The sequence below is a fragment of the Mytilus galloprovincialis genome, chromosome 3 (assembly GCF_965363235.1).
Source record: "Mytilus galloprovincialis chromosome 3, xbMytGall1.hap1.1, whole genome shotgun sequence".
NCBI classification, from domain to species: domain Eukaryota; kingdom Metazoa; phylum Mollusca; class Bivalvia; order Mytilida; family Mytilidae; genus Mytilus; species Mytilus galloprovincialis.
In genome coordinates this window covers 100,772,344-100,799,654 of record NC_134840.1, presented here as the reverse complement: position 1 = coordinate 100,799,654, position 27,311 = coordinate 100,772,344, and the positions used below count along the sequence as shown (strand labels likewise).

At 31.4% G+C, this 27,311-nt stretch overlaps 2 long non-coding RNA genes across 4 annotated transcripts; one reads left to right on the top strand and one right to left on the bottom strand.

The window, feature by feature from the left end:
- Nucleotides 1-1,645: 1,645 nt before the first annotated feature.
- Nucleotides 1,646-26,255, top strand: LOC143069537 (uncharacterized). Of its 3 annotated transcripts, none has more exons than XR_012976433.1 (4): nucleotides 1,646-1,776; nucleotides 18,425-18,511; nucleotides 20,454-20,538; nucleotides 25,904-26,255. It is a non-coding gene; the product is annotated as an uncharacterized LOC143069537 (long non-coding RNA). The 3 variants fall into 3 exon arrangements; XR_012976432.1 differs by lacking the exon at nucleotides 1,646-1,776 and adding an exon at nucleotides 10,730-10,811; XR_012976434.1 differs by lacking the exon at nucleotides 1,646-1,776 and adding an exon at nucleotides 10,816-10,840.
- On the bottom strand, nucleotides 2,994-4,515 carry LOC143066669 (uncharacterized). Its single transcript, XR_012975729.1, has 2 exons — nucleotides 4,308-4,515; nucleotides 2,994-3,301 (listed from the first exon to the last, which is right to left on the bottom strand). It is a non-coding gene; the product is annotated as an uncharacterized LOC143066669 (long non-coding RNA).
- Nucleotides 26,256-27,311: the final 1,056 nt, after the last annotated feature.

The window sequence follows — 27,311 nt, the reverse complement described above, 5'->3', positions numbered from 1 at the left end:
CTTGTTGCCATAATCTGGTAAAATCATGAACAAATAAGAAATGATGAGAACATATATTTTTCAAAGTCAAAAAGATTACACTTAGTGTTGTTTTTGTTTTCCCAACGTTATAAAAGCTTTTTCAACATAATATAATGTTATTATTGTTAAAATTTTGGCAAATCACAAGTCCTTTATGTCCTTATTGAATGTTAAAGGGAGGAACAAATCTTTGGATAACCAAGCTGGTTTTGGATACCTAAACTTCACAAAACTATGTACATACAACTATGTTCATTGGCGGTCTGTTTACATGATCTGCCAATTAATTGTCACTTAAAGAGCTTCTGAAAATGATTTAATCTCGACTATTCTGTGAAATAAGTTCTATGAAAACCATCAATTTTTCTACCCTTTACATTACTATAAGATAAGAATTAACCCCCAATGGGAAAACAATTTCGCTTAACAGAATCCGAGAATAAAACAAGCTTCACCGAAAAACAGATAATCAGTATACCGGCGATCCTGATAGACACCACATTTGTTGAATTTGAAGGTAACCTTTATAAGCAGGTTGGTGGCATTTCTATTGAAACCAACTGTGCAACTCTCCTTGTCGACCTTTTCTTATGTTCATGTGAGTTTCTTCATACACTTGTGAAAACAAGAAGTTTGAATAGGCTAAACAATAACTAGTTTGTTTGTCTATCTAGGACTTCAAACTTCTCTAAAAAATTTAGTTACACCTTGAAAATCCTTTAATTTATGATTAAAATTCATGTTAGATAGTAACACGATTTATCAGACATTTTTACATATTTTAAAAGAAACAAGGTATTAAATAAAACTGGAAATCAACATCAATTCTAGAAAACCTCCATTTCTTCTTACCTCTTAATTTCATGGTGTTAGTTCAATTATTTTTTAATTTGATGTAATTACCTTTTTTTTCTGTTTAGTTTTTTTTTCATATTCAACCTATTAATTATGTTTTACATACATATTGTGCATTATAACTTACCTTAGGAAATAAATTGCAAAACTTGATAGTATGGCTTAACCTTTTCATGATTTGTAAACATGAAAACTTAGAAACTAAGCTTACTCCATGCATGCATGGACGAAGGTAACTAACGTTAACTTAGTCCATGCATGCATGGACTAACACAACAGACTTAGTCCATGCATGCATGCACTAAGGCAACTAACCCTAACTTAGTCCATGCTTGCATGGACTAACACAACAGACGTAGTCCATGCATGCATGGACGAAGGCAACCAAGGCTAACTTAGTCCATGATTGCATGGACGAAGGCAACTAAAATTAACTTTTTTAAAGTTTGAAAAATTTATAAATGCAAAACATTTCAAAAAAATCAAATTTTTCAAAAATTAAAAAAAAAAAAAAATATTTTAAAAAAAATTTCTTTTAAGATTTAATTCTTATAAAAATAAATGAAAAAAACATGAAAAATTTACAAAATTATTTTTTTTTTCCAAAATGCTGAAAAAAAGTTTAAATTCCATTTTTTTCTTCTTCAAAATTACACAAAAAGAAGAAAAAAATTGTTAATTATCACCACCAGATATAGGTACCCTTGGATATAGGTATAAATACCACATGAGAATATTCACGTCTGCCAAAAGATTGGAAAGTGTTCACATTTCATTTCAATGGTAAAAACTCTTCACTGAACAGATCAGTTGGAGACGGTCAGTTGGAGGTGATTTGTTTAACATAACCTGGACAGTAGCTGCAATTAGTTCCTGAAAGTTCCTAATCATTTAGTAGTGGTAAGTGTTATTTTAGTTTGTTGTTATTATATCTGTAATAAACATGTTTTGTTGCACTATGATTTTTGCCTTTGTCTCAATAGCAGCTAACTTTTTGTATATATTGTACATGTACATACATTTAGTCATCAAATCATCAATGTAAGATCTGTAAATTTGCTTTCACAAATTTTTTGTTCTTCCCATGCCGGGATTCTAATCCATGCTACTGAGATATTGTGACACCAAATCTGTACAATTTTTAAACACCAGAGAAGAGCAGATGATTTAAACACTTTTGTGTAATCCAGCATTATATAAGATGTTTTTGTGTCTAATGTTATTATTGCAGTTTGAGCATTCAAAAACATGTTCATTATGTCCACTGGTTGTGTTTGGTTGCTGTCTGCCATATTAAATGGATTTCCTTTTTTTGTTATTGGCTTAAATTTGTCTATTAGCTTTCTCTTTTGAAATTAAATAAAAACAGTTCACAAATTAAGTGTGCTGGGCTTATTTTAATTAACCTTCATCAGAAACATACTAACAAAAATTTGAAAGCAAAGGATGTAGATACCATTATCTTGGGACTTAATAAGCCCATGTATAACGATCTTTAAATTCAGGCTTTTGCTCATTGTTGAAGACTTCAGGTGAACTGTACTTGTTTACATCAGTGCCCTACTATGCAGGGCTAGTAGTTGTCTCAATTGCAATCATTCAATGTATCCTTGCTTTTGTATCATTTAAAGACTTCAATTCTTTAATCATTTCAGTTAACACATTTTAATTTCAAAACATTCAACAGATATTTCCAAATAACAAATTTTGTAAACAACAGATATAATTGGTAACTGGTAATTATTTTACAGTCAATATGTTTTTATATTTATCAAGAGGCATCATAATCATGTTCATTAAATTCTTTCCTTGTCAGACTGTTACTAATCTCAATTAAAACCAGTGAAAATTGCAAGTAGCTTTTGGTTTCTAGTAGTACTATTTTGATAAGATGTGTAATTTTTCGTCATTTCTTTTGATGTTCTGTCATATCCAGTCAGACTATTTCACATGTTGAACTTTACTCACAATTATATTTCATCTGTAAATGCTAAATTATGCAACTTCTAATGCAGGGAGACATGAGGGTTTAATACTAATTTTTTAAATGTATAACTAGTTTTTATCTAATACAGTATATTTTTTAATATCAAAATAAAAATAACTAAAACTGAGTATTTAATAACAATATTTATTTGCAATTTTTTTCGTTATCTAACTTCAGTTTGCCTCAACTAAATGTTATGAAACTTATAAATCTAGGAAATTTGTAGAACATATTGTTGTTAATTGACCATGTTGATTTGCCATAATTTATCACATTCACACATATTCATTGCAAAAACATCTTCTTTTTCATAAGTGTCTACAGGAGCTTGTGTTTCTGTATCTTTTCTTTAAAGAATCATCATGATAGCTTCTGTTCCCTTCACATTCGAGACATAAATGAGATCTTCAGGAAAATATCTACTCCTTATATCTTAATCTGAAAAAACAAAACAAAAAATATGCTTTGACATAGTTTGACATATTTTTACAAGATTGTACATACTGAATTCAGAAATGTCTTGCCTGCTTTATGGTCATGATTGAACTTTCTGTTGCATGTTTCAATCTGAAGAATAAACCACAATTAGTTCCTAAAACATATACACATGACTAAATTTTTCATCCAACATGATTTTTATTTATTTACTAATCAAGGTGAGAGTAGACAATGAAAAGTAGATAAAAATATATAGATTACCGTAGCTTCTCAACTTTAATTTGATATCAACAAAATGTATTGTGGCAATTTCTCAAATATCATTGGTGGATCCAAGGGGAGGGTTCCGGTGGTTGAAACCCCCCTTTTTTTGAGACGATCAATGCACTTGAATGGAGACATATAGTTTGAACCCCCCCTTTAGAAATGTCTGGATTCACCCCTGAATATAATACAGGTTACCCAATCATCACAGTTGGTTGACCATTATGGATAAACCATTTCACAGATGATATCAGATGTTTCTTACTTCGTACCTACAATCCCCTTTCCTTTTCATGAATGTGACCTACCGAAATAGACTATATACCAAGTTTGTAATAACATGTGCAACACGAAGGGTGCCACATGTGGAGCAGGATCTGCTTACCCTTCAGGAGACCCTGAGATCAACCCCAGTTTTTGGTGGGGTTTGTGTGGCTCAGTTTTTAGTTTTTAATGTTGTTTCTAGTGTACTATTAATTGTCTGTTTGTCTTTTTCATTTTAAGCCATGGCGTTGTCAGTTTATTTTCGATTTATGAGTTTGAATGTTGCTATGGTATATTTCACCCCTCTTATTTTTAACAGGAGGTTTTAAAATAAGCTGTAATTAGCAATGGATGTTAGTAGCCATTTAATTCTTTTAAATTAAAACTAGTCTGAAGTACTGAACCATGTTTGATTGAAATATTTGTAGATGCTATAATGAAACACTTCTTCAAACATCAGTAACAGTTATAATCATACCTTTGCTGACTTCAGCATTTGGTTATGTCTTCAGTTTCTTTTCTCATCTGTCATAGTATCAATATTATATATGTAGCATACCACCATCTTGATGCATTCTGTATTACAAATAGTTACAACAGTTTTATCGTAGCAATCTTTTGGTGTTTTTTTTTTTATCAGGAACTACATGTTCTATATTCTGGAAATTTTACAATGCATGGAAAAGCTGAAATTATAAATTAGGTAAATAAATTTTAATTAATATGAAACGACACAATCAGCTTTATTAATGATAAATGTGTACTAAGATTCAAATTGATTGGACTTTAACTTCATCAAAAACTACCTTGACTAAAAAAACTTTAACCTGAAACTGAGGGAACACTTTTAATTTCTATGTTCAGTGAACCATAAAAATGGGGTCAAAAGTCTTTAATTTTGTTTGTTTAAAAAATAAGAAAGATCATGTCATAAGGAACATTTGTAGTAAGTTTCAAGTTGATTGGACTTCAGCTTCATCAAAAACTATCTTGACCAAAAACATTAACCTGAAGTGGGAAGAATGGATGGACAGACAAACAAACAGACGAAAGGACGCACAGACTAGAAAACATAATGCTTCTCTACTATTGTAGGTAGAGCATACAAATTCATAAAAGAACTAGCAAAAAAAGGCACCAACAAAAAGAAACAAATCTAAAGTAATTGTCCATTAACCAGGAAACCCTTGTTTTTTCCCCTTTTGTTGCTCCTAATTCATAAACAGATTGAGTCATAACTCCAATATTCCAACCCTAACTATCCTTAGGAGTTTTGTGGTGTGCAAACTTCAGGCAATTCTATAAACTGTTCTACAAATTATTGTCTGGACAATAGAAAATTGATTATTTGGGCCCCTTTTATACCCCTTTTTCCTACACCAAAGGGACCATAAATTAACCCCCAAATCAATCCAAACCTTCCTTTTTGTGGTTTCAAACTTCAAAGATTTATATTTACTTATGCTAAAACTATTGGCATTTTTTTTAGTTAAACTTAAGTTATTGGCAAATTTCCAATGGATTTTATTAATACCGAAGTTATATATGTTGGTAAATTTCAAAATCACATCTTTAAGGTGGTACCCAACACTTGAACTAAAATTAATTTGGCTCGTTTAATTTTCTTAAAATTTTGACAAAGTATTTACTTTGACCCTTTGACAAAAATATAAAAATTTAAATTTTATCAGAAAAATTACACTGGTTATATAGCAGTTTGACAAACACTCATTTTGATCATTGAAAAGCTTAATATCCCTTTAACAACACAACGTAATTAAAATGTTTAGCTGACTTTACAGAGTTATCTCCCTGTAGTGTTAGGTACCACCTTAAAAGTTGTGTGAAATAATTCAAATATAACTTTTGGATTACCTCCCTTACACAGCTTTCAAATTGTCTTGACTATCCTTTAACCAGAAAAATAATTGTTTTTCATCTTTTTTGCACCTTATTCATAAATGGTTTTATCTATACCCTCAGCCAATCCTAACCATCCCATAGTAGTATAGAGCATTGGGGTATAATTTCAGAAAGATCATACACTTTTACACAAGTAATTAACTTAAAACTACAAAAATGCTTGTGTTTGGCCCATCATTCTTGACTGTTTGCCCCATAACCCTAAAAATAAATTCCAACCTTCTTCAAATCTTATAATATTTAACATTGTGGTACAATTTCAGAGGAATTGAAATACTTATACACAACTTATTGTCCTGAAACTAGATAAATGCTTGTTTTGGTCCCCTCATCCTAAACCTTAGGGACCATAACCCCCAATATCAATCCCAAGCTTCCTTTTGTTGTTTTAAACATTGTGTTAAAATTCTATTCATTTCTATTAACATGATTAACTTATACTAAAGTTATTATCTGGAAACCATCCGTCTTTGAACGATGCTCAGCTGACCACAAAGACGATGTGATACCAATATAATTATATGATTGCAAAAATTTTATGGTTGTATAAAAAGGTATTCTAGACTTTAAACTAGAGGCTCTAAAGAACCTGTGTCGCTCACCTTGGTCTACATGTATGTGAATATTAAACAAAGGAAGCAGATGGATTCATGACAAAATTGTGTTTTGGTGATGGTGATGTGTTTGTACATCTTACTTTACTGAACATTCTTGCTGCTTAAAATTATCTCTATATATATTAAACTTGACCCAGTAGTTTTAGTGGAAAATGTTAGTAAAAATTTCCAAATTTTATGAAAATTGTTAAAAATTGACTATAAAGGACAATAACTCCATAGGGGATTAATTGACCTTGTTGACCATTTCGGTCATGTTGACTTCTTGTAAATCTTTCTTTGCTGAACATTATTGCTGTTTACAGTTTATCTCTATCTATAATAATATTAAAGATAAAAACCAAAAACAGCAAAATTTCCTTAAAATTACTAATTCAGGGGCAGCAACCCAACAATGGGTTGTCTGATTCATCTGAAAATTTCAGGTCAGATAGATCTTCACCTGTTAAACAATTATACCAATTATACCCTTGTCAGATATATGTTCTAAATGCTTTGGTTTTTGAGTTATAAGCCAAAAACTGTATTTTACCCCTATGTTCTATTTTTAGCCATGGCGGCCATCTTGGCTGGTTGGCGGGGTCATCTGACATATTTTTTAAACAAGATACTACAATGATAATTGTGGCCAAGTTTGGTTTAATTTGGCCCAGTAGTTTCAGAGTTCTAGAAGATTTTTGTAAAGGTACCAACGCCGGATGCAAAGTGATGGGAAAAGCTCACTAGGCCCTTTGGGCTAGGTGAGCTAAACATTACTTTTTTCTAGTTTATAACTGAGTGAAGGCAATATCATATATACCCAATAAATCATCAAATTCGAAACATATTTCTATGTTGATTAAAATGAAGCATTTTATTATTTGATGCAAATGTTATGTTCGGAGAGCATTTTCCAGTATTCATTTAGGAATTACTTGATCATCAAAAAAGCGGTGTTTAAAATATAATACAGGGGACTCATATTCATTTTTTATTTCGTGCTGCTTCTTTTGATTTTACACAGTTAAGATGGCTCAGACTTATTCAAAGTCTCTATCTGAATGCCGTATTATTTTAATCTTTACAAAGAGTACCTCAAATTTGTCGAAAAAAATAGGGGTTCCAGACCATTTAAGCTCAAAATTTTACTTTCAAAATAGGTACAAGCATGTTAAAGGGACCATTTTCAATAAAATGAAAATAGAGGTGCTGACATATTTTTATGGGATATCAAATAAAAACTGTCTGTGACACCTCAGGTGTGACCTGGTCCAAATCTGTAATGTACAAAGCTGCAATATCGCTTCAAATATTAAGCAAATACAAGGACTTATATACATGTATGCGTCCCTGGCAAATACAAGGGTCACCAATAAGGAAAAATAAAAATTTTGCCTTAAAACCCAAATTTTGGCGGGAAAATGGTGAAATTGGGTGAAATGTCAATTTGAGCCTTTAGCAGACCTGTACAGAAATTGCTAACAAAACCACATAGAAGCACATTTCAGAGATGCAAGTAAGAATTGTATAGCTTAAAATTTATAAGAAAAACATAAATATTTAAAAGTTTATAGGAAAGGTAATTGTTCAATAACATGTAAATTATTCTCACTGATTTTTGTGATAATTGTCTTTTGATGGATCAATAATAAAAAAACAAACTTTTTGTTTTGATTTATAAGCTAGTAGTCAGCTTGGAATTAATAAAAACAATGATGTCATGGATGTACGAACTGTAAATCACGAAAACAGGAATTTAATACAAGGATTTACAAGTTCGTTTAAAATTACATTTTGTATATATTCTGAGACTTGTATTAAAAAACAAATTATTTTGTTAAAAAATACCAATGAAGATAAATTAATACATTGCTCTCCAGTGTTCTAGCTACTATCATGACAGTGACTAAGCAAATAGATAATAAATTGGTTGTGGCAATACAAAAATTCAGCAAATTTTTCAACAAACTCTAACATGTAATGTTCAAATAATTAACATTATGCAACTGGAGTACAAAAAAAAATCAGAGCAAATTGATTCAGGGCGAACAAGTACAAGTGTGAGTGATAAATTTGTCCTGGTAAAATATGTCAGGACGGACAAATATTACTATATAGTATAAAAAGTCCATGGTTACAGAATTTACTAGTATATATTTAGTCCGATATTAGTTATATATGTCCCCAGAAAAATTTTCCTAGGTAATCATGTCCTATAAAATCCTATAAAAGATTCAATTACTTGCATTTGCAAATTTAAATCTTATGTTTTAGTAATGTTTAAGAGTCACATAGTTAAATTTTTGATAAAATTTATGTCCCCAGACTATTAATTTTCCCACAAAGTCATGTCCATGTCATTAGAAGTCCTAGGTTTAAATGTCTATGCCTTTAATTTTTAAAAGTGAATATGAATGTAATATGTTTTAACATTGTTATAGACAAAATGAAAGAGTTGTGTATCAATCTGTTACAGCTAATTTCCTACAGCATGTAGAGCAAGACTTAAGTTAGCTTGCTTGCTTTGTATTTAAATTGTACTCATTAGGATAATATCCAATTAAATTCAAATATTAAATATACAGGTTAAACTATGCCTATATATATATATTATATAAAGATGACCATCATGTCAATCTTATTAACAAAGCTTGTATAAACAATTATACAAACAAAGAAGGCAAGCCAACCAAAGTTTTGCATTACATGCATTAGGAAATTAGCTGTAAATAAAATTTGTCTCCAGACTAATTTTCCTAGGAAATCATGTCCATGTCATATTTTCCTAGAAAATCATGTCCATGTCATTAGTATTGAACTCCTAGGTAAAAATGTTCTAGTCCAAATAATTATGACAGCTTGAAAGGCTATTATATTTTTTGTCTTTGAAGCCTTACTTCGACGAAATAAGTAAGGCGTCAAAGAAAAAAAATCTAAAAGCCTTTCAACTTACAAGACGTCATAATTTGACGAAGTAAGGCGTCAAAGAAAAAAGATATAATAGCCTATCAAGACGTCATAATTATTTGGACTAAAAATGTCCATGTCTTTTATTATAAAAAATGTTATAAGCAAAGGAAACTGAATATTTATGTTTTTAATAATTAGGTTATTAATGAAATATTCTTAATTTTTATTGGAAAAAAAATTCTTCTATTTTCCAATCTTATCTATAAAAAAAAAATCTTCTATTTTAAATATATTTTATGATACAAAAAAACTATTAGAAAAACAAGTCTTGTGACATATTTTCCTAGGAAAACAAGTTACAAACATAAATTACTAGCTATGGACTGATTTTCCAAGAAACATTTGTCCTGGGACATTAATTCCTAGTAAAATCATGGACATGGACTTAATTACATGTAACTAGGAAAAAAAGTCTGGAGAACAAATTTTACAACCGGACCAAATTTACTGTTACACTATTCCAACTAATTATGACGTCTGGCAAGGCGTCCCATAAAAAAAATAAAAATAGCCTTGCCAGACGTCATAATTATTTGGACTACTGTTACACTAGGACCACAGGCACTAGACGTTCCCCCTTTTATTAATTTCTTGATTAGCTACTGTCACGGTGTATTTGTATATACAGAAGAATTCTAGAGTTTTGTATCACTTTGACAGTCAAATCCTGACACAGTTGTAGGAAGGCGTCCCAGAAAAAAATTAAAATAGCCTTGCCAGACGTCATAATTATTTGGACTACTGAGTGACACAGCAGCCAAACCAGAGACATATATACATGTCTCTGGCCCAACTGAGACCAGATACCATTTTTATTCATGAGTTATGATCAGTATCAGATATAAATGAGGGGGAGGACAGGGATAAGGGAGACATGGAGAAAGGAGGTAGGAGAAAGGGGGATAGGAGAAAGGAGAGGAAGGTTAGGAAAAAGGAGAAGTTGGAGAAAAAAATAAAATATGAAAAAATAAAATATCTCTTTTTTCCGGTAAATTAAAAAAAATAAAATAAGGAGAAGAGGGGTAGGAGAAAGGAGAAGAGGGGTAGGAGAAGAGGGGTGAGAGAAGGAATTCCTTAACTCTCTTTTTTATTTAATTGAATGTTGATTTTGTTTGCCTCAAAACAAACTGTTTTTCCTGTGAATAATTTTCAATCTCCTTGCTTCTAGTATGAAAAATTTGCAAATCATCTTTGACAGACGACGCGAGCACGAATCGCAATCTGTCAACAATGTTCTAAATGCACATAAAAATAGTCCGCTGTCGAGTTTTAATTTGATTTAGAATGACAAGACATTTCATCGTTCTTTGTAGAACAAACCATGATATCAATACACGTTTGTATTTTATTGATCTTTCTAGGGATGTTGCGACTTTGATAATAAATATGCGTGTAGTAATATGCCCTAACTTTTCTGTACGAAAGGAGACCGTAAAGACAGAGCAAACGAAACTTGAGGATGAAGATGAAGATGTGTTGATAAGATCTGATACGTAAAATGCATAAAACTTAAATTTTCTTGGTACAAAGTCACTTACTATTATTTCTCTTTCAAAACTGCCATTAAGGAAACACGCATTAAAATACCCGTTTGGAAAAAAAAGGGGGGGGGGGTAAGGTCTCAACGGAAGATTCCGGGAACGTTCGGCCTGATATATATATATATTAAGCCGTCATGTTAAGAATGTAAATTATTTGAATTAATATGGGGAAGTTTGTTGAAATGTTCGCCGATTATGGCCAGATAATTGTTTTCCATTGATTTGTGACTAATAAACTTTTGAGCTGCAAAAAAAATCAGTTTCTTTTAAAGGAGCTATCCATTTGATTTTTATGGGGGGGGGGGGGGGGCTAGAATAAAATTAGAAAAAATAGGCAGGACAGGAGTTTTGAGTAAAAAAAAGGCAGGATGACACACTTGCAAAAAAAAATAAGACAATTTTGGTAAAAAAGTCAGGATAAACTAAAAAAAAAAAAAAGGCAGGACCACAGACATATAAAGGATACAATGTATTATATGTCTCTGGCAGGACCGAACACAGTGAAAAATAAAAAAGCAGGACAGAGATTACAGCTAAAAAAAAGGCAGGACAAAATTTACATCCTAGCCCCCCCCCCCCCATAAAAATCAAATGGTAGCTAAATGGAGCTACCATTTGATTTTGATGGGGGGGGGGCTAGAATGAAAAATTTTGTCCTGCCTTTTTTTTTCAGTTGTAATCTCTGTCCTGTCTTTTTATTTTTCAGTCTATTTGGTCCTGCCTTTTTTATTTCTTAGCTTATCCTGACTTTTTTACAATAATTGTCATCCTGCCATTTTTTTTAATTTTTTTTTGCCAAGTTACTCATCCTGCCTTTTTTTTTTTTTACTCAAAATCCTGTCCTGCCTTTTTTTTCAAATTTCATCCTAGCCCCCCCCCACCCCCCCCCCCCCCCCCCCCAATAAAAATCAAATGGTAGCTCCCTAAAGCAATTTTTAAAAATCCATATTGCAAAGACACACAAAAAAAAGAAAAACCTAAAAAAAGTATGGATGTCAAATGATAGCTGCGGTATTGTAGCTCTTTAGGTCCTTTTGTTATTTTTTTACTATTTGCGGACCATCCGCAAAATCAAAAAAAAATAAAAAAGGACCATAAGAGTTACGGTTCCGCAGCTAGTCAAATGATTGCTTACTCCTTAGAATAGAAGTGTGTTCCCTTGGAAATAAATTAGGTAAAGCCCCTAATTATGATTGACTTATTGCAACTGTAAAAGAGAGTACAATAAATTGAAAAAATAAATTAAAAAAGGATTTTTTTCATTCCTTAATAAAACAAATAAATGAGATAAACCCAAAGAACACCAAACAATTTTGGGGAAGCATTAATAATTACAAAAAAAAGAATAATAATTGTGAGCCTGCTATTTCTGCCAAAGAATGGGAGATTCACTATAGAAATTTGCTTGCTTCAAGTAATGATGATACAACTGATACAAATCAAAATATAGAGAACAAAAATCACAACTTTTCTAATACATCCCTTAATGTCCCTATTACACGTAAAGAAATCAAAGACTGTATTAAGAAGTTAAAAAAGGGAAAATCTGGAGGTCCTGATTTGATAATTAATGAATTTCTAAAGGTGTGGTCAAACACTCTAGTTTTACTTTTGACAAAACTTTTTAATAAGATACTTAACTCAGAAAAATTCCCCAAAAGTTGGAACATTTCTCTATTGACATCAATTTATAAATCTGGTGACCCATCTGATTGTGGGAACTATAGAGGTATAAGCATAACAAGCTGTCTTGGTAAAGTCTTTACATCCATTTTACAAAAACGACTTAGTGATTTTCTTGAAACACATAATTTATTATTTTCAAATCAAGGTGGTTTTAGAAAAAAATTACAGAACTGTAGATCATGTCTTTATTTTAAAAACAATAATAAACAAATATTTGTTTAAATTTAAAAAGAAACTATATGTGTGTTTTGTAGATTTTAAAAAGGCTTTTGACAGTGTCTGGAGATCAGCTCTGTTCTTAAAATTACAAAATAAAGAAATACAAGGCAAATTTTATAATATACTGCATGACATGTACATGTACTCTAATACCTTATATTCATGTAAATATCAAAATATGTTTACCAAGCCTTTTCTTGATAATCAGGGTGCCAAACAAGGTGACAGTTGAAGTCCAACTTTATTTACTGTAAATTCAGAAATTATTGGGAGGTTTTAATTATTGCGAAAAATGTGACAGACTTGTAAATGCAATAATTTTAACTCGCATTTTGAAATCATTGATATGAATTAAACAGGATTTTTCTCAAAATCATTACAATTAAAATCGCATTTAAGTCTAAAATGACAAAATCACAATAATAAATGCACGCAATAATTTCTGAATTTACAGTAATATATTTGTTGATGACATAGAAAAATACTTAGATACAAACTTAACTAGTGCAGTAAAGGAGTAGGTTCATTAAGACCCCTTTTTGGCCCCAAAATATAGCAGTTTTAGAAAGTTGTGAATATGTAATCGTTAAGATATTTATCGAAAAGTAGAATGCTTTTGCTACATAAATATGGGCTGTTTTTGACAATACAACGCACATAAATTGGGTACTAGCATCATCAAGTCATGCTAATTTACTGAAATCTTCACAATTTGATCATTTAAGTTAAATTTTAAACGGTTTCCGTCTTAAATGGAAGTGGTCGCATTCGTGTTCATCCATAATATTGAACTGTAAGTTGTATTTGATGATAACACATATTATATATAAAAGTTGAGGATGAACACGGATGCGGCCACTTTCATTTTAGACAAAAACCATCTGAAAAGTGACTATTTTTGACATATTTGATAGATTTTTCATATTTAAGCTTGAATTGGAGCGTTTTTAATGACGTAATCAGTTAATCTTTCCTATAAACTAATTGAATCAATTGAAATAGACACTTGAGTGTTTAAAAAGTGTCTAAAATCTTTCGTTAGATGAACTTGAAAATTTAGGCCGAAATCAGGCCTTACCGGACCTACTCCTTTAAATGGTCAAAAAGTGAACCATTTATTGTATGCTGATGATTTGTTATTGATATCGGAATATGCAGATGGTCTCCAAAACTCTCTTGATTCTTTACAAAAACATAGTACTGAATGGAAACTGGACTTGAACCTTAAGAAAACGAAAATTATAATTTTCTCTAAAACTAAAAGTAAATTAAAAAAACGTTTACTTTTATTACAGTTCTAATGCAATTGAAATTGTTGATTGTTATAAATACTTAGGAGTTGATTTTCATAGCTCTGGAAAATTTATACAAGCAGTGTCAAGCCTCTCAGATAAAGCTAAAACAGCATATTTTGCATTGAAGTCAAAACTTCCATATAGTGAAAATTTGTCTGTTAAGACTTATCTCCAGCTTTTTAATTCAATGATAACTCCTATTTTAACTTATGGATCAGAAGTATGGTTATCAGAATTCAAACCAAATTTTGAAGCATTTATAGACAAAAGTAAATTAGACAAAACACAAAACTCCATATTTAAAAACATACTTGTGGTTCATGGAAAGTCTTCCAATCTAGCAGTGCGGTGTGAATTGGGCACTTTACCCATTAGCATTAAATGTTATCAACTTATGTATAAATATTATGAGCGTCTCAGTAATATTGGTGAACAGTCTGGTGGTCCGCATGAAATTTTCAAGGCTGCTTTTGAAGTGGACAAAACTCTCACAAATAGAGAAAATTCATGGTCTTATAAACTATCTGAATTAATGAAATATATTGCAATACCATTTAAAAAGCATTGTAATAGTAATTTCAAACAGAAACTAGAAGATTTCTACAAAAATAAAATTATATTTGAACTTTCTAAAATAAAAGATGGACACTGTGGTAAACTTTTATTTTTTAGTAAAATTTAAACAACAAGAATATTTAAATTTTAATATTCCTAAATACCTTTAACCCTTTCCTCCATGATAACGCCTTTTGACGCCACCCCCCTTACTCAATAATGACGCCTTTGACGCCTATGTAGTACCTCAGTTGAAACACTTTGACTACAAAGTGTCTGCAGTTGACTTAATAAAATTGGTATCCATTATGAAAAGGAATATCATAGGAATATATATATATATCCGACTCAAATTTATTTGATGAAATAGTTGTTTTTCGCAATGCCTTAATACTTTAAAGCATATGTTCAGCATTTTATCAAAAAAATCCTATGCGAATCAAGTATGCAAAAAAAAAAATTCAATGGAGGAAAGGGTTAATTAAAAAAACTCACTAAATTAAGAATAATGCACACTCATTAGCAATAGAATAACTGGGAGGTATGCAAGACCAAAAATACCATCTAATGAGAGATTTTGTAAATTTTGCACAGGAAAAATTGAAAATGAGATTCATTTCTTGATTGAATGTCTGCAATATAACAAAATTAGATCTAAATATAAAATTAATGATATAAATTTAAATAATTTGGATGAAAATTTTACCAAAATGTTAAATCCTATGTCTGAAAAGGAATTAAAATCTATTTGTATGTATATTGAAGAAGCTCTTGATTTGAGAGACCACCATACCGTTTCATCAGATAATAATCCTTGACAGTAGTTTGTCCATATACATATATATATATAAATATCTTATATTGTGTGTTTTAAGTAAATATATGAAAATCTAGAATAATACTGAAATATAAGTCTATGGTATCAATATCAGTTTATAATGTATTTGTATACATAGAATTGGCTTGACTTGTTCCATGAATCTTTATTTCATTTGTGTGTTGTTTTAATATTATTAATTATCTGTATTTGGATCACGCCTCTATTGAGCTCTTTCCAATAAAATATTGAATTGAATTGAATAAACAGGAATCTCGGGAGGGGGCACTTCCTATACATATAAGGTGTCAGCTGGGAACAGTATATTTAATACATGTACACATGTTCCCAATGCATAGTCAGATCCTTGCTCCCCCCCCCCCCCCCCCCTTTCGTGGGAAAAAATTGGTTTATCAGAGGCGGATTTATCATTTAGGAGGGGGCCTTCCCCCCCTTTTTTTGGAAAAATTTGGTTGCTTATATAGGAAATCACTGAAGCGTGACTGGAGCGGCCCCCTCTTAGGTCAGTCAGTGGGCCCCCACTTATGAAATTTTTTGGATCCGCCACTGTTTATATATAGGGAATCATTGAAGCATGACCGTAGCTTAAATTTCACATTATTATACAGTTTTCCATCAGAAGCTTTATTTTGGCTAGCATACCAATTGCTAATATATTTAGTGTGAATTAATTTGCTAGATATGTTCAAAAATTTATATTGTCCGAAATGTTTTACTTCTTGTTTAATTTCAAAAACTTTTTCTACTAGCAAATGAGAACTGGCAGAAGAAGTTATGTTAGATTTATGAAGCTCTTGGCTGCATTTATAAGCATCTTTCAATAGACTGAATTCAGTTGTAAGATTTTCAAATCTATACCAGTATTTTACAATTGACTTTACAATATCATAATGTAAGGGGAAAAGACTGAAGTGGGGACCCCCTCTTAGGCAGTCTATGGGCCCCCTCTTATGAAAATTTCTAGATCCGCCATTGTTTTCTAGTTTAAAAATATGTGAATAAGTGTTGAAAATATTAAGAAATATATTAAGTCAACAAATTAAAAAGAAAATGTGGTACACTGTATGATTGCCAATGAGACAACTCACTATTATGTTTCTAGATAGGCAGAATCAGGGGGCCCGGTCTGACAACACCTTTTGTTAGAAAAATTTAGTTGATTGTATAGGGAATGACTCGAGTAGGGACCCCCTCTTAGGCAGTAAGGTCCCCCTCTTATGAAAATTTCTAGATCCACCATTGATTTCTAGTTTAAAAATATGTGAATCATGTGAATAGGTGTTGAAATATTCAGAATATTAAGTCAACAAATTAAAAGGAAAATATGGTATACTGTATGATTGCCAATGAGACAAATCTAGTCTCTAGACAATAGACACAATTACATTAGAAATTAACAACTTTAGGTCACTGTATGGCCTTCAACAATGATAAAACCAGAAGCATGCTTCTGCTAAATAAATATAGGATGTTTTTGACAATACAATGCATATATCAGGTACTAGCATCATTAAGTAATGCTAAATTACTGAAATCTTCAAAATTTTAGATTTTTGGGTAAATTTTAGACGGTTTCTGTCTAAATGAAAGTGTAAATTTTCCCCTTACATTATGATATTGTTATTATTCGTGTTCATTTATAATATTGAAATGTTAATTATACCCCATGCAACGAGTTGCGGAGGGTATAATGTTTTTGACCCGTTCGTCCGTCCGTCAGTCCTGTTTCTTGTCATCACAACTCCTTTCAAACCATGCATCAGAATTTCATGAAACCTTTTCAGATAATAAGGACATACTATGTAGTTGTGCATATTGACGGGAAATTGCGATTCAATTTTTTTTCTAGGTGTTACGCCCCTTTGAACTTATTTACTTTAATGTACTACTGCAACAGTTTGTCATTGCAACTCCTCTCAAACCACACAACAGAATTTCACGAAACCTTTTCAGATAATAAGGACATACTATGTAGTTCTGCATATCGACGGGAAATTGTGATTCAATTTTTTTTCTAGGAGTTACGCCCCTTTGAACTTATTTGCTTCAATGTACTTCTGCAACAGTTTGTCATCTCAACTCCTCTGAATCCACACAACAGAATTTCATGAAATTTTGTAGATAATAAGGACATACTATTTAGATGTGCATATTGGCAGGAAATTAATTTTTCTTATACAATTTTTTTCTTACACTAATTTAATTTCTCCAATGACAATGTGGGGACGTTGGGTATGTGAGTGTGCTCACTAAGGTTCTTTAATTGTATTTAATGATAATACATAATATATATAGTATACATGTAAAGGTTGAGGATGCGGCCACTTTCATTTTTTGACAAAAACCATCAGAAAAGTGACATTTTTTGGCAAATTCAATAGATTTTTCATACGAAAGCTTGAATCTGAGCCTTTTTTAATGACGACTAAGTCAGTCAAAATCTTTCACATTAACTAGATTGAATCAATTGAAATAGACAGTTAAGAGTTTAAAAAGTGTCCAAAATCTTTCGTTAGATGAATTTGAAATTTGAGGCCAAAATCGGAACTTTTCCTACTCCTTTTATTTGTTACCTTATCATATGGTACAAAAATAATTTTAAAAAATCAATTTTTGATGGCCTCAGACGAATTGTAAAATGTAGATATCATTAAAATTGCTCAAAATTATCTCCCTTTGGTATAAAAATGCCATTTTTGGAACTCATCCGTGACCTTTATTTTTTATTATTATTTTCAATTAAGCTGTTCTTAAACTAAACTTTTGTAAAATTTGAGCGATTTCTGTAATTAAGTTCTCTTATTTCGGTATTACCTCTATTTCTGCTATTAGTTCAACAGAAAAAAGGTACCTTTACAAAAATGTATGCTTCTTTCGAAGGCAGGTTGTGAACGGTGACCCCATTTTTTTTTTTATTAAGTATAAGATTTAAGTACGTTTATCATTTTTACAGAAACAATTTTTCCTTGTAGATGTTGCAGATACATTCATACAAATGATGTTGAAGAAACAAAGAGAAAAGGAACTTGGACTGTACCATTTTGTTTGCAGCTTCTAAGGTGAAGTATACTTATTTAAATGTTTTGTAAAAATAAGAAGATGTGGTATGATTGTAAATGAAACAACTCTCCATGAGAGACCAGTGAGACAAAAATTAACAACCAAAGGTAACTGTACATCCTTCAACAATGAGCTATACAACGTCAAGGACTTGAAATTACCAATGAACAACTTTGGGCCTGATTTATTAACAAAACATTGAACGATAAACTGTTATGATATACAGCAACAAACTACTGAATTACAAGCTCCTGAATTGAGACAGACACATGGAGTTTGTAAAACATTAAAAATGGTTGCTGGCACGAAACTCTCCTTCTAACCTATGACAGTGGTGCAACATTTCAACTAGCAAGCTATAAAAATCATTTGAAAAGGGCTTAATTCTAAGATCAATACAAAGTCAAAGCACAATAAAAAATCCTAAAACAAAAACACATGAAATACACATCTGAGATTGATAGCAGTTACTGAAAGCATGTTCTAATAATCAATATTTTATCCTTGTCCTTACACAATGGGTTGAATTTCTCTTAAGGGCATACCGTACAGTTTTGATCCTGTATTTACAAGTTCGTGAAAATTTGCATATAGGCTATTTTTTACCTGATTAAATCAAATATGTAATAAAAAATATACCTTCATGTGCTACTTTTTGAGAAAAATGAGGTCGAAATTTTGTATATTTGCTCAAAATTCAGATATGTGGCCGTATTTTCTTTTTTCGAAAAAAAGACATATTTTTTTTGTTATAAAAGATAAACACAAATTGTTTTTTGTTAAAGTCATATGAAACGAGTGAGTGGTGAAAAATAATGTTTGTCCAATTCTTGAACCAATGGATGTATACATTCATAAACTTAGTCCTATGTGCACGATTTTATCATTATTTTCGCAAATATATCATATAATCGCCAATTTTTTTCTCTCTCTGTTATGATTGAACAAATATGGCTGCTCATTAAATGCCATGATTTGAAGCCGAGTTTAACCGATTGTCACCTTATAGTAAACAAATCACAAAAAGCATGGGTATTGAGCACGTGTTTAACATGTATAATCAGATATTTGTTTATTTCAATGACAGATCCATGCGTATTGTGGTCACCGGATTTTTACGAGGAGGGTTACGCTCGGGTCACTATGCATACGGAAAATATGTCGGCAAATTGCTTGCTGGCAGCAAGCAATTAAAAATAAGTACTCTTCTTCTAAATGTGGACAAATTAAAGAATTTTCCTCAGAAAAAAGTATATATGTACATAAGTTGTTTAATGAAAACTAACCATTTAGTTATAAAAAACATATGCATATTTTTTTTTAATTTGAGGTTTCTTATGACTTTATCGGTAATTTCTGTATTTTATAAGTATCCTATAAAATTATACATTTTTTATTCCGAAATAACTCGTATTTATCAAATGTTCATGAATTGAGGAAAAATATGTCATTTTTGGCTTTATGTTTATCAAAATTAAAAAAAATCCTAAATTTGGGTCACATAATCTCCCTGCAAATTGAAAGTCAAACAAATTGCTGTTTTGAAAAATGGGGTTCCATGAACTCGTTTTCAAATAAATTCAGTTTGAATGATCAAAATCAGTCGAAAAATGCATTTTTCCCTGGTATGTTAAAGTTTGATGTCGCGAAAATAACATTTTGCATTAGCAACGTCATTACCTCCTCTGTAACTGTATCGTATGCCCTTAAAAGCTAACCTAGACCTATAAATGAATGATTATAGCCATCACTTGATGTCATCTAAACAAATAACATATAGATGGAGAGAAATTTTAGTTTAAGTCGCAAAAATGATCAACAAGAAAAGATCATCAAATAAGTATCATGAATGGTTGAAATTGTCAGTCAACTCCTAATTATTTAATAAATTAGCCACAGAGTTTTTTGTAAGGTCTAGTTTTAATTAGGATTTTATTGTAGATAAAGGAGATAAATTTCCTCTGTTGACAAAAAAATGTTTGAGGAGTCGGAAAGTTTGACTGAAGATTAAGGATATCAAATGAAGGTAAACATAAATTTAAAGTATTGTTTATATTTGTATTAATACATGTACCTCGAGTATGCATCAAAGATGTATTGGGTAAGATGGTAATAACTGTATGTGAAACAATAAAATTTGTTTAAAGTGGGCAGTACATGAATATTAAAACATACCATCAACATTTAAAAGCACAACTAAAAATGCAATCATAAAAGCATCTGCAAAGTTTCATAGAAATCTGTGAAAGTATGACAGAGTATCCATGGTATCAGTTATTTGATGTCCATGTCATTCAAGGTGGATATTGTGTCATTGGCAATAGACAAATTTCCTATTTACATGTACCCACTTTAATCGGAACAAATTTGAGGGAAGTCAACTTTATAATGCATATGCCATTATGTTTTCTATACATGACTAAATCATCAGAAAACAGTTAACCTTCCCCCAAAATTGCACCATTTATATTTTTGAATTTACTTCTTTCGGGTGTTTGTAGTGACAGAGTACCAGGATGTCTTACCACAGAGAAGGTATTAAAACCTGTTGAAAAAACATAGAATCCGAGTCAAAAGTTGATAATGTGAAAATAGACTATTATACCACATCATCTTATTGTCGAGCCTGCAACTTTTGTTGCAGAAAGCTCGACATATATATAATGTTCTGGGGGCCAGCAGAGGAGTTAGCTGAATTCTTAAAAGCTTTATATTTTAGAAGGATGAAGACCTGGATGCTTCATACTTTGAATATATACCAAGATGCCTCAGGTCACCAAGTTTCTCTCAGTCACATATCCAATGCCCTTGACCTAATTTTCATGGTTGAGTGTCTACTTGAAAAAAAAGTTAAGATTTTTATACGACTGCAAAAATTCAAAATTTTGGTCGTATATTGGTATGAGGTTGGCGTCGTTGTCGTTGTCATCCGAAGACATTTGGTTTTCACACTATAACTAGTATAAGTAAATAGAAACCTATGAAATTTAAACACAAGGTTAAAGACTAGAAAAGGAAGTTTCAAATTGATTTTGGGAGTTTTGGTCCCAACAGATTAGGAGTTAAAGGACCCAAATAAGCATTTTTCTTGGTTTTTGCACAATAACTTTAATAGTATAAGTGAATAGAAATCTATGAAATTTTAACACAAAGTTTATGACCACAAAAGGAAGGTTGTTATTGATTTTGGGAGTTTTGGTCCCAAACAGTTAAGGAATGAGGGTCCAAAGGGTCCAAAATTAAACTTTGTTTGATTTCATCAAAAAATGAATTATTTGGGTTCTTGTATATATGTCAAATCTAACCGTATATTTAGGGTGCAATCTGACAACAGTTTTTTTCTATGACATCATATTTTGAGGGACCATCTATAATTGACCCTTAGTGGTGTTAATGTTAATGAAGATACTTGTATAAAACTAGATATCATTAGAATCAGAGTTTTCTTTAGTTTATAATGAAATAAAAATAAATTGTACTTTTAATAGTACCAAAAAGTTTTATCCAGAGAAAATGGGAAAAGCATTGCCTAATCTATGCATAAAAAACATGAAATCAGGCCATGTGCACACCCATGCAGACATGATACATGCACATTTTTCATATTCAAAACAGTATGAATTTCATAGGTTTTTACCTGGTCTTTCTAAAAATGTATGCTTCAGGCTACGTTCGCCTGCTTCGAAAAGAGATACAGTGGGTGCAAATAAGTTTTGCACTTTTCACTGACAAAAAAACAGGATGTTTACAGTTTGTCTCCCCTTAAAACATGTGTATTTAATCTAATTTTTAAAAATTATTTTAATCATTCAACCTGTTTTAATTGAAGCTAATTAACTTAATTTTACAATTAAATATAAAAAACATGATACTTTTTTACCAATTATGTTGATAAAAAGGGACTTCCCTCCAAGTCTATTTTTAGTTGGGGAATTACCCTAGTTTTTTATACGAAACTGTTTATAGCACCCTTAGATTTTTAATTTTTGGTCCTGTTTTCAAATTGGTCTACATTAAGGTACAAATGGTCCAAAATTAAACTTTGTTTGATTTTAACAAAAGTTGAATTCTTGGACTTCTTTGATGCTGAATCTAAACATGTACCGTACTTAGATTTTTGATTATGGACTGTCGGTCCAATTCAGGGTTCAAATTTAACTTTGTTTGATTTCAACAAAAATGGGGTTCTTTAATATGCTGAATCTAACCGTGTATTTAGATTTTTAATATTTGGGCCCGGTTATCAAATTGATCCACATTGACATGCTTGAGGTCTAAAGGGTCTAAAATTGCACATTATTTGATTTCATAAAAAATTGAATTCTTGGGGTTCTATGATCATGATGATATGCTGAATCTAACCATGTATTTATATTTTGGATATTTGACCATAATAGGTAAATGTCCAATTTAAAATTTATAAGTTTTTTTCTCGCCTTGACGGAGTAAAAAAATGAGACATAGGTATGGTGTTCCCCGCAGCGGCAGCATCAACTATGTATTAGTTTGTGATTAGGTCAATTTATGGTGAACCACTAGTGGTAGGTGAATGATATTTGGTATGCAGTTGTATAAGCATTGGCATATCTCATTTTCATGGAGATTTTTTGACTCCGCCTCCTTAGTCATGGTCTATAGACTTTAATAATTTTGCTAAGTTAATATGTATTAGTTTGTGATAAGGTCAGTTCAAGGGGAACCATTAGTGGTAGGCCAATGTTAATTGGTGTTCAGTTTTATAAACATTAGCACATCTCATTTCCATGGAGAATATTTGACCCTGCCCCCTCAGTCATGGTCTATTGACTTTGAAACTTTTGCTTAGTTTACATGTATTAGTTTGTGATAATATCAGTTTAAGATGAACTGCTAATGTTAAGTCAATGATATTTGGTATGCAAATTTATTGTCATTTGAAAGTGTTGTTTTCATGGAGATTATATAGCCCCACCCCTGATCATGGTTCATTGACTTTGAAACTTTTACATAGTTTAAAAGTTAATGTTTGTGTTTAAAGGGAACTACTTATTATGAGTCAATGGAAATTGGTATGCAGTTGTATTATATTTATCATTGGCACATCTCATTCCATGGAGATTGTTTAGCCATGTACCTTCAGTCATTGTTCATAGCCCTGAGACTTTGAATATTTGCATAACTTACATGTTAAAATATTGCTATTTAATTTCAACATTGCTTTATCAAAATTACATGAATATTTGCATAACTTACATGTTAAAATATTGCTATTTAATTTCAACATTGCATAATCAAAATTACATGAATATTTGCATAACTTACATGTTCAAATATTGCTATTTAATTTCAACATTGCATTATCAAAATTACAAAAAGGCGATACATATCTCTGTGATAACAGTTTATTAAGTGTAAGTTCTTAGACCACATTCATTCTGTGTCAGAAACCTATCTTGTGTCAACTATTTAATCACAATCCAAATTCAGAGCTGTATCAAGCTTAAATGTTGTGTCCATACTTGCCCCAACTGTTCAGGGTTCGACCTATGTGGTCCTTTAAAGCTGTGCCCTGCGGAGCATCTGGTTTGTAAAGTGAAATTCTCTCTTATTATAAGTAATAGGATAACTATATTTGGTATGTGAGTACCTTGCAAGGTCCTCATGGCTGTCATACAGTTTTCACTTGACCTCGCCCTCCTTTCATGGATCAGTGAACAAGGTTAAGTTTTGGTGGTCAAGTCCATATCTCAGATACTAAAAGCAATATGTCTAGTATATTTGGTGTATGGAGGACTGTAAGGTGTACATGTCCAACTGGCAGGTGTCATCTGACCTTGACCTCATTTCCATGGTTCAGTGATTATAGTTGAGTTTTTGTGTTTTTTTTTCTGTTTTTCATATACTATTTGCAAAAGGTCTAATATATTTGGTGTATGGAAATAAAAACAGAATGATTGTTAGGTGTACATTTCTAGCTGGTATGTGTCATCTGCCCTTGACCTCATTTTCATGGTCAGTGGTCAAAGTTAAGTTTTTGAGTTTTTGTTTTTTTATCTAATACTATATGCAATAAGTCTACTGCTATAATAACTATATTAGGTGTATGGAAATATATTAGTTGTATGGAAGAATTATTAGCTAAATGATGTGTGCCTTGTATGGTTCATTTCACCTTGCCTGTCCTTGGCCTCATTTTCATGGTTTAGTGGTAAATTTTTAGTTTTTTTGGTTAATGTTAAGGTTATGTTTCAATTGTAATAAAGCTTTATTTTAAGGACTACAAAAGAAGGCGAGACATTTCAGCGTGTGGTTTTATATTAAACATTAGAAAGAAGCTACAGATTAATGTTAACTGCAAAAATACTAAAATCCTTTATTAATTAGATCATGTAGATACAGGAAATGAAAATATTTTGAAATTTTTTATCATAAAAAATGGTTATGCTCATATATTCAAGTTTCACTAAATTCCAAGAAGGGTTTCCACAAATAACAATGACTGATTTTCAAAATGATCATCATGTAAAAATGAAGAGATGTGCTAAGATTGCCCATGAAAACTATCTTTATGAACAATGACAGTTCAGTGGTTTGCTTTCAGCCTTTAGCAAAAATAATTACCATATATATTGTAATAAGCTATTAATAAAAGCCCCCCATTGTAAAATGTTAAACAATTAAAAAGTAAAAAACAGCGTCCTGATTTTTATAAGTTCGAAGAATAAAATTGAGTCATATTATGGTATGATGTTGTTAGCAATGTATGTCGACACATATGGTTTCCGGATAATTATAAAGTTAAAGCGAATGGATATCCATGAAATTTTACACAAGGTTTAATACCAAAAAGGAAGGTTGGGTTGATTTTTTGGGTGATGGTACCAACAGTTTAGAAATTAGGGGCAAAAAAGAAGCATTTTTGTAGTTTCCAGACATTAACTTGTGTGCCAGTGTACTAATCTCTCTGAAATTGTTCTTCAAGGTTCCATATCACAAAGGGTAGACTGGAATTGTTTAAAGGGGTAATTGCGTCAAACGTTCAGGAAATAGGGGGTCAAAAACAAGCATTTTTCTAATTTCCAGACAATATTTTGTGTTTAAGTGTATGGATTTCTTTAAAATTGTACTGCAAAGTACCATACCACAAAGGAAAAGGCTGGGATTAAGTTTTGGGGTAATTACTGAAAGGGGGTTGAAAAAAATTGGGGGAGGGGGATTTTTTCTCCTCAAAATTTTCAACAAAATCCAAATACAGACAGTCTATCAAGCTTGAATATTGTGTCCAAACATGCACCAACTGGTCAGTCAAATAACAAGGCTTCGCTGCACATCATTTTCTTCATCATATTAATCTGACATGTTAAAGGTTGTACATTATGAAGTTACTAAATTGTTGATTTTGTGTATTTCAGATTATTATTGAAAAAAGAGCACTATGAAGTACTAGGAGAATTTGATAACATCTTGGTGAAATAGTCTGACTGATTATGACAGAACATCAAAAGAAATGACGAAAAATTACACATCTTATCAAAATAGTACTACTAGAAACTAAAAGCTACTTGCAATTTTCACTGGTTTTGAGATCAGTAATAGTCTGACAAGGAAAGAATTTAATGAACATGATTATGATGCCTCTTGATAAATATAAAAACATATTGACTGTAAAATAATTACCAGTTACCAATTACATCTGTTGTTTACAAAATTTGTTATTTGGAAATATCTGTTGAATGTTTTGAAATTAAAATGTGTTAACTTAAATGATTTAAGAATTGAAGTCTTTAAATGATACAAAAGCAAGGATACATGGAATGATTGCAATTGAGACAACTACTAGCCCTGCATAATAGGGCACTGATGTAAACAAGAACAGGTCACCTGAAGTCTTCAACAATAAGCAAAAGCCTTAATTTAAAGATTTACATGGGCTTATTAAGTCCCAAGATAATGGTATCTACATCATTTGCTGTAAAATTTTTGTTGTATGTTTCTGATGAAGGTTAATTAAAATAAGCCCAGCACACCTAATTTGTGAACTGTTTTCTTTTAATTTCAAAAGAGAAAGCTAATAGACAAATTTAAGCAAAAAACATAAAAAAGGAAATCCATTTAATATGGCAGACAGCAACCAAACACAACCAGTGGACATAATGAACATTTTTTTGAGTGCTCAAACTGCACTATAACATTAGACACAAAAACATCTTATATAATGCTGGATTACACAAAAGTGTTTAAATTATCTGCTCTTCTCTGGTGTTTAAAAATTGTACAGATTTGGTGTCACAATATCTCAGTTACATGGGTTAGAATTTCTGCATGGGAAGAACAAAAAAATTGCGAAAGCAAACTTACAGATCTTACATTTTTGGGTTGATGTTTTGACGACTTGCATGTACATGTACAATATATACAAAAAGTTAGCTGCTTTTGAGACAAAGGCAAAAATCATAAGGCAACAAATAAAATTGAGAAAGGAAATGGTGAATATGTCAAAGCGACAACCACCCGACCATAGAGCAAACAACAGCCGAAGGCAACCAATGGGTCTTCAATGTAGCGAGAATTCCCGCACCCGTAGGTGTCCTTCAGCTGGCCCCTAAAATATGCATAATAGTACAGTGATAATGGATGTCATACTAAACTCCGAATTATACACAAGAAACTAATATTTAAAATCATACAAGACTAACAAAGGCCAGAGGCTCCTGACTTGGGACAGGTGCAAAATTGCGGCGGGGTTAAACATGTTTATGAGATCTCAACCCTCCCCCTATACCTCTAGCCAATGTAGAAAAGTAAAAGAATAACAATACG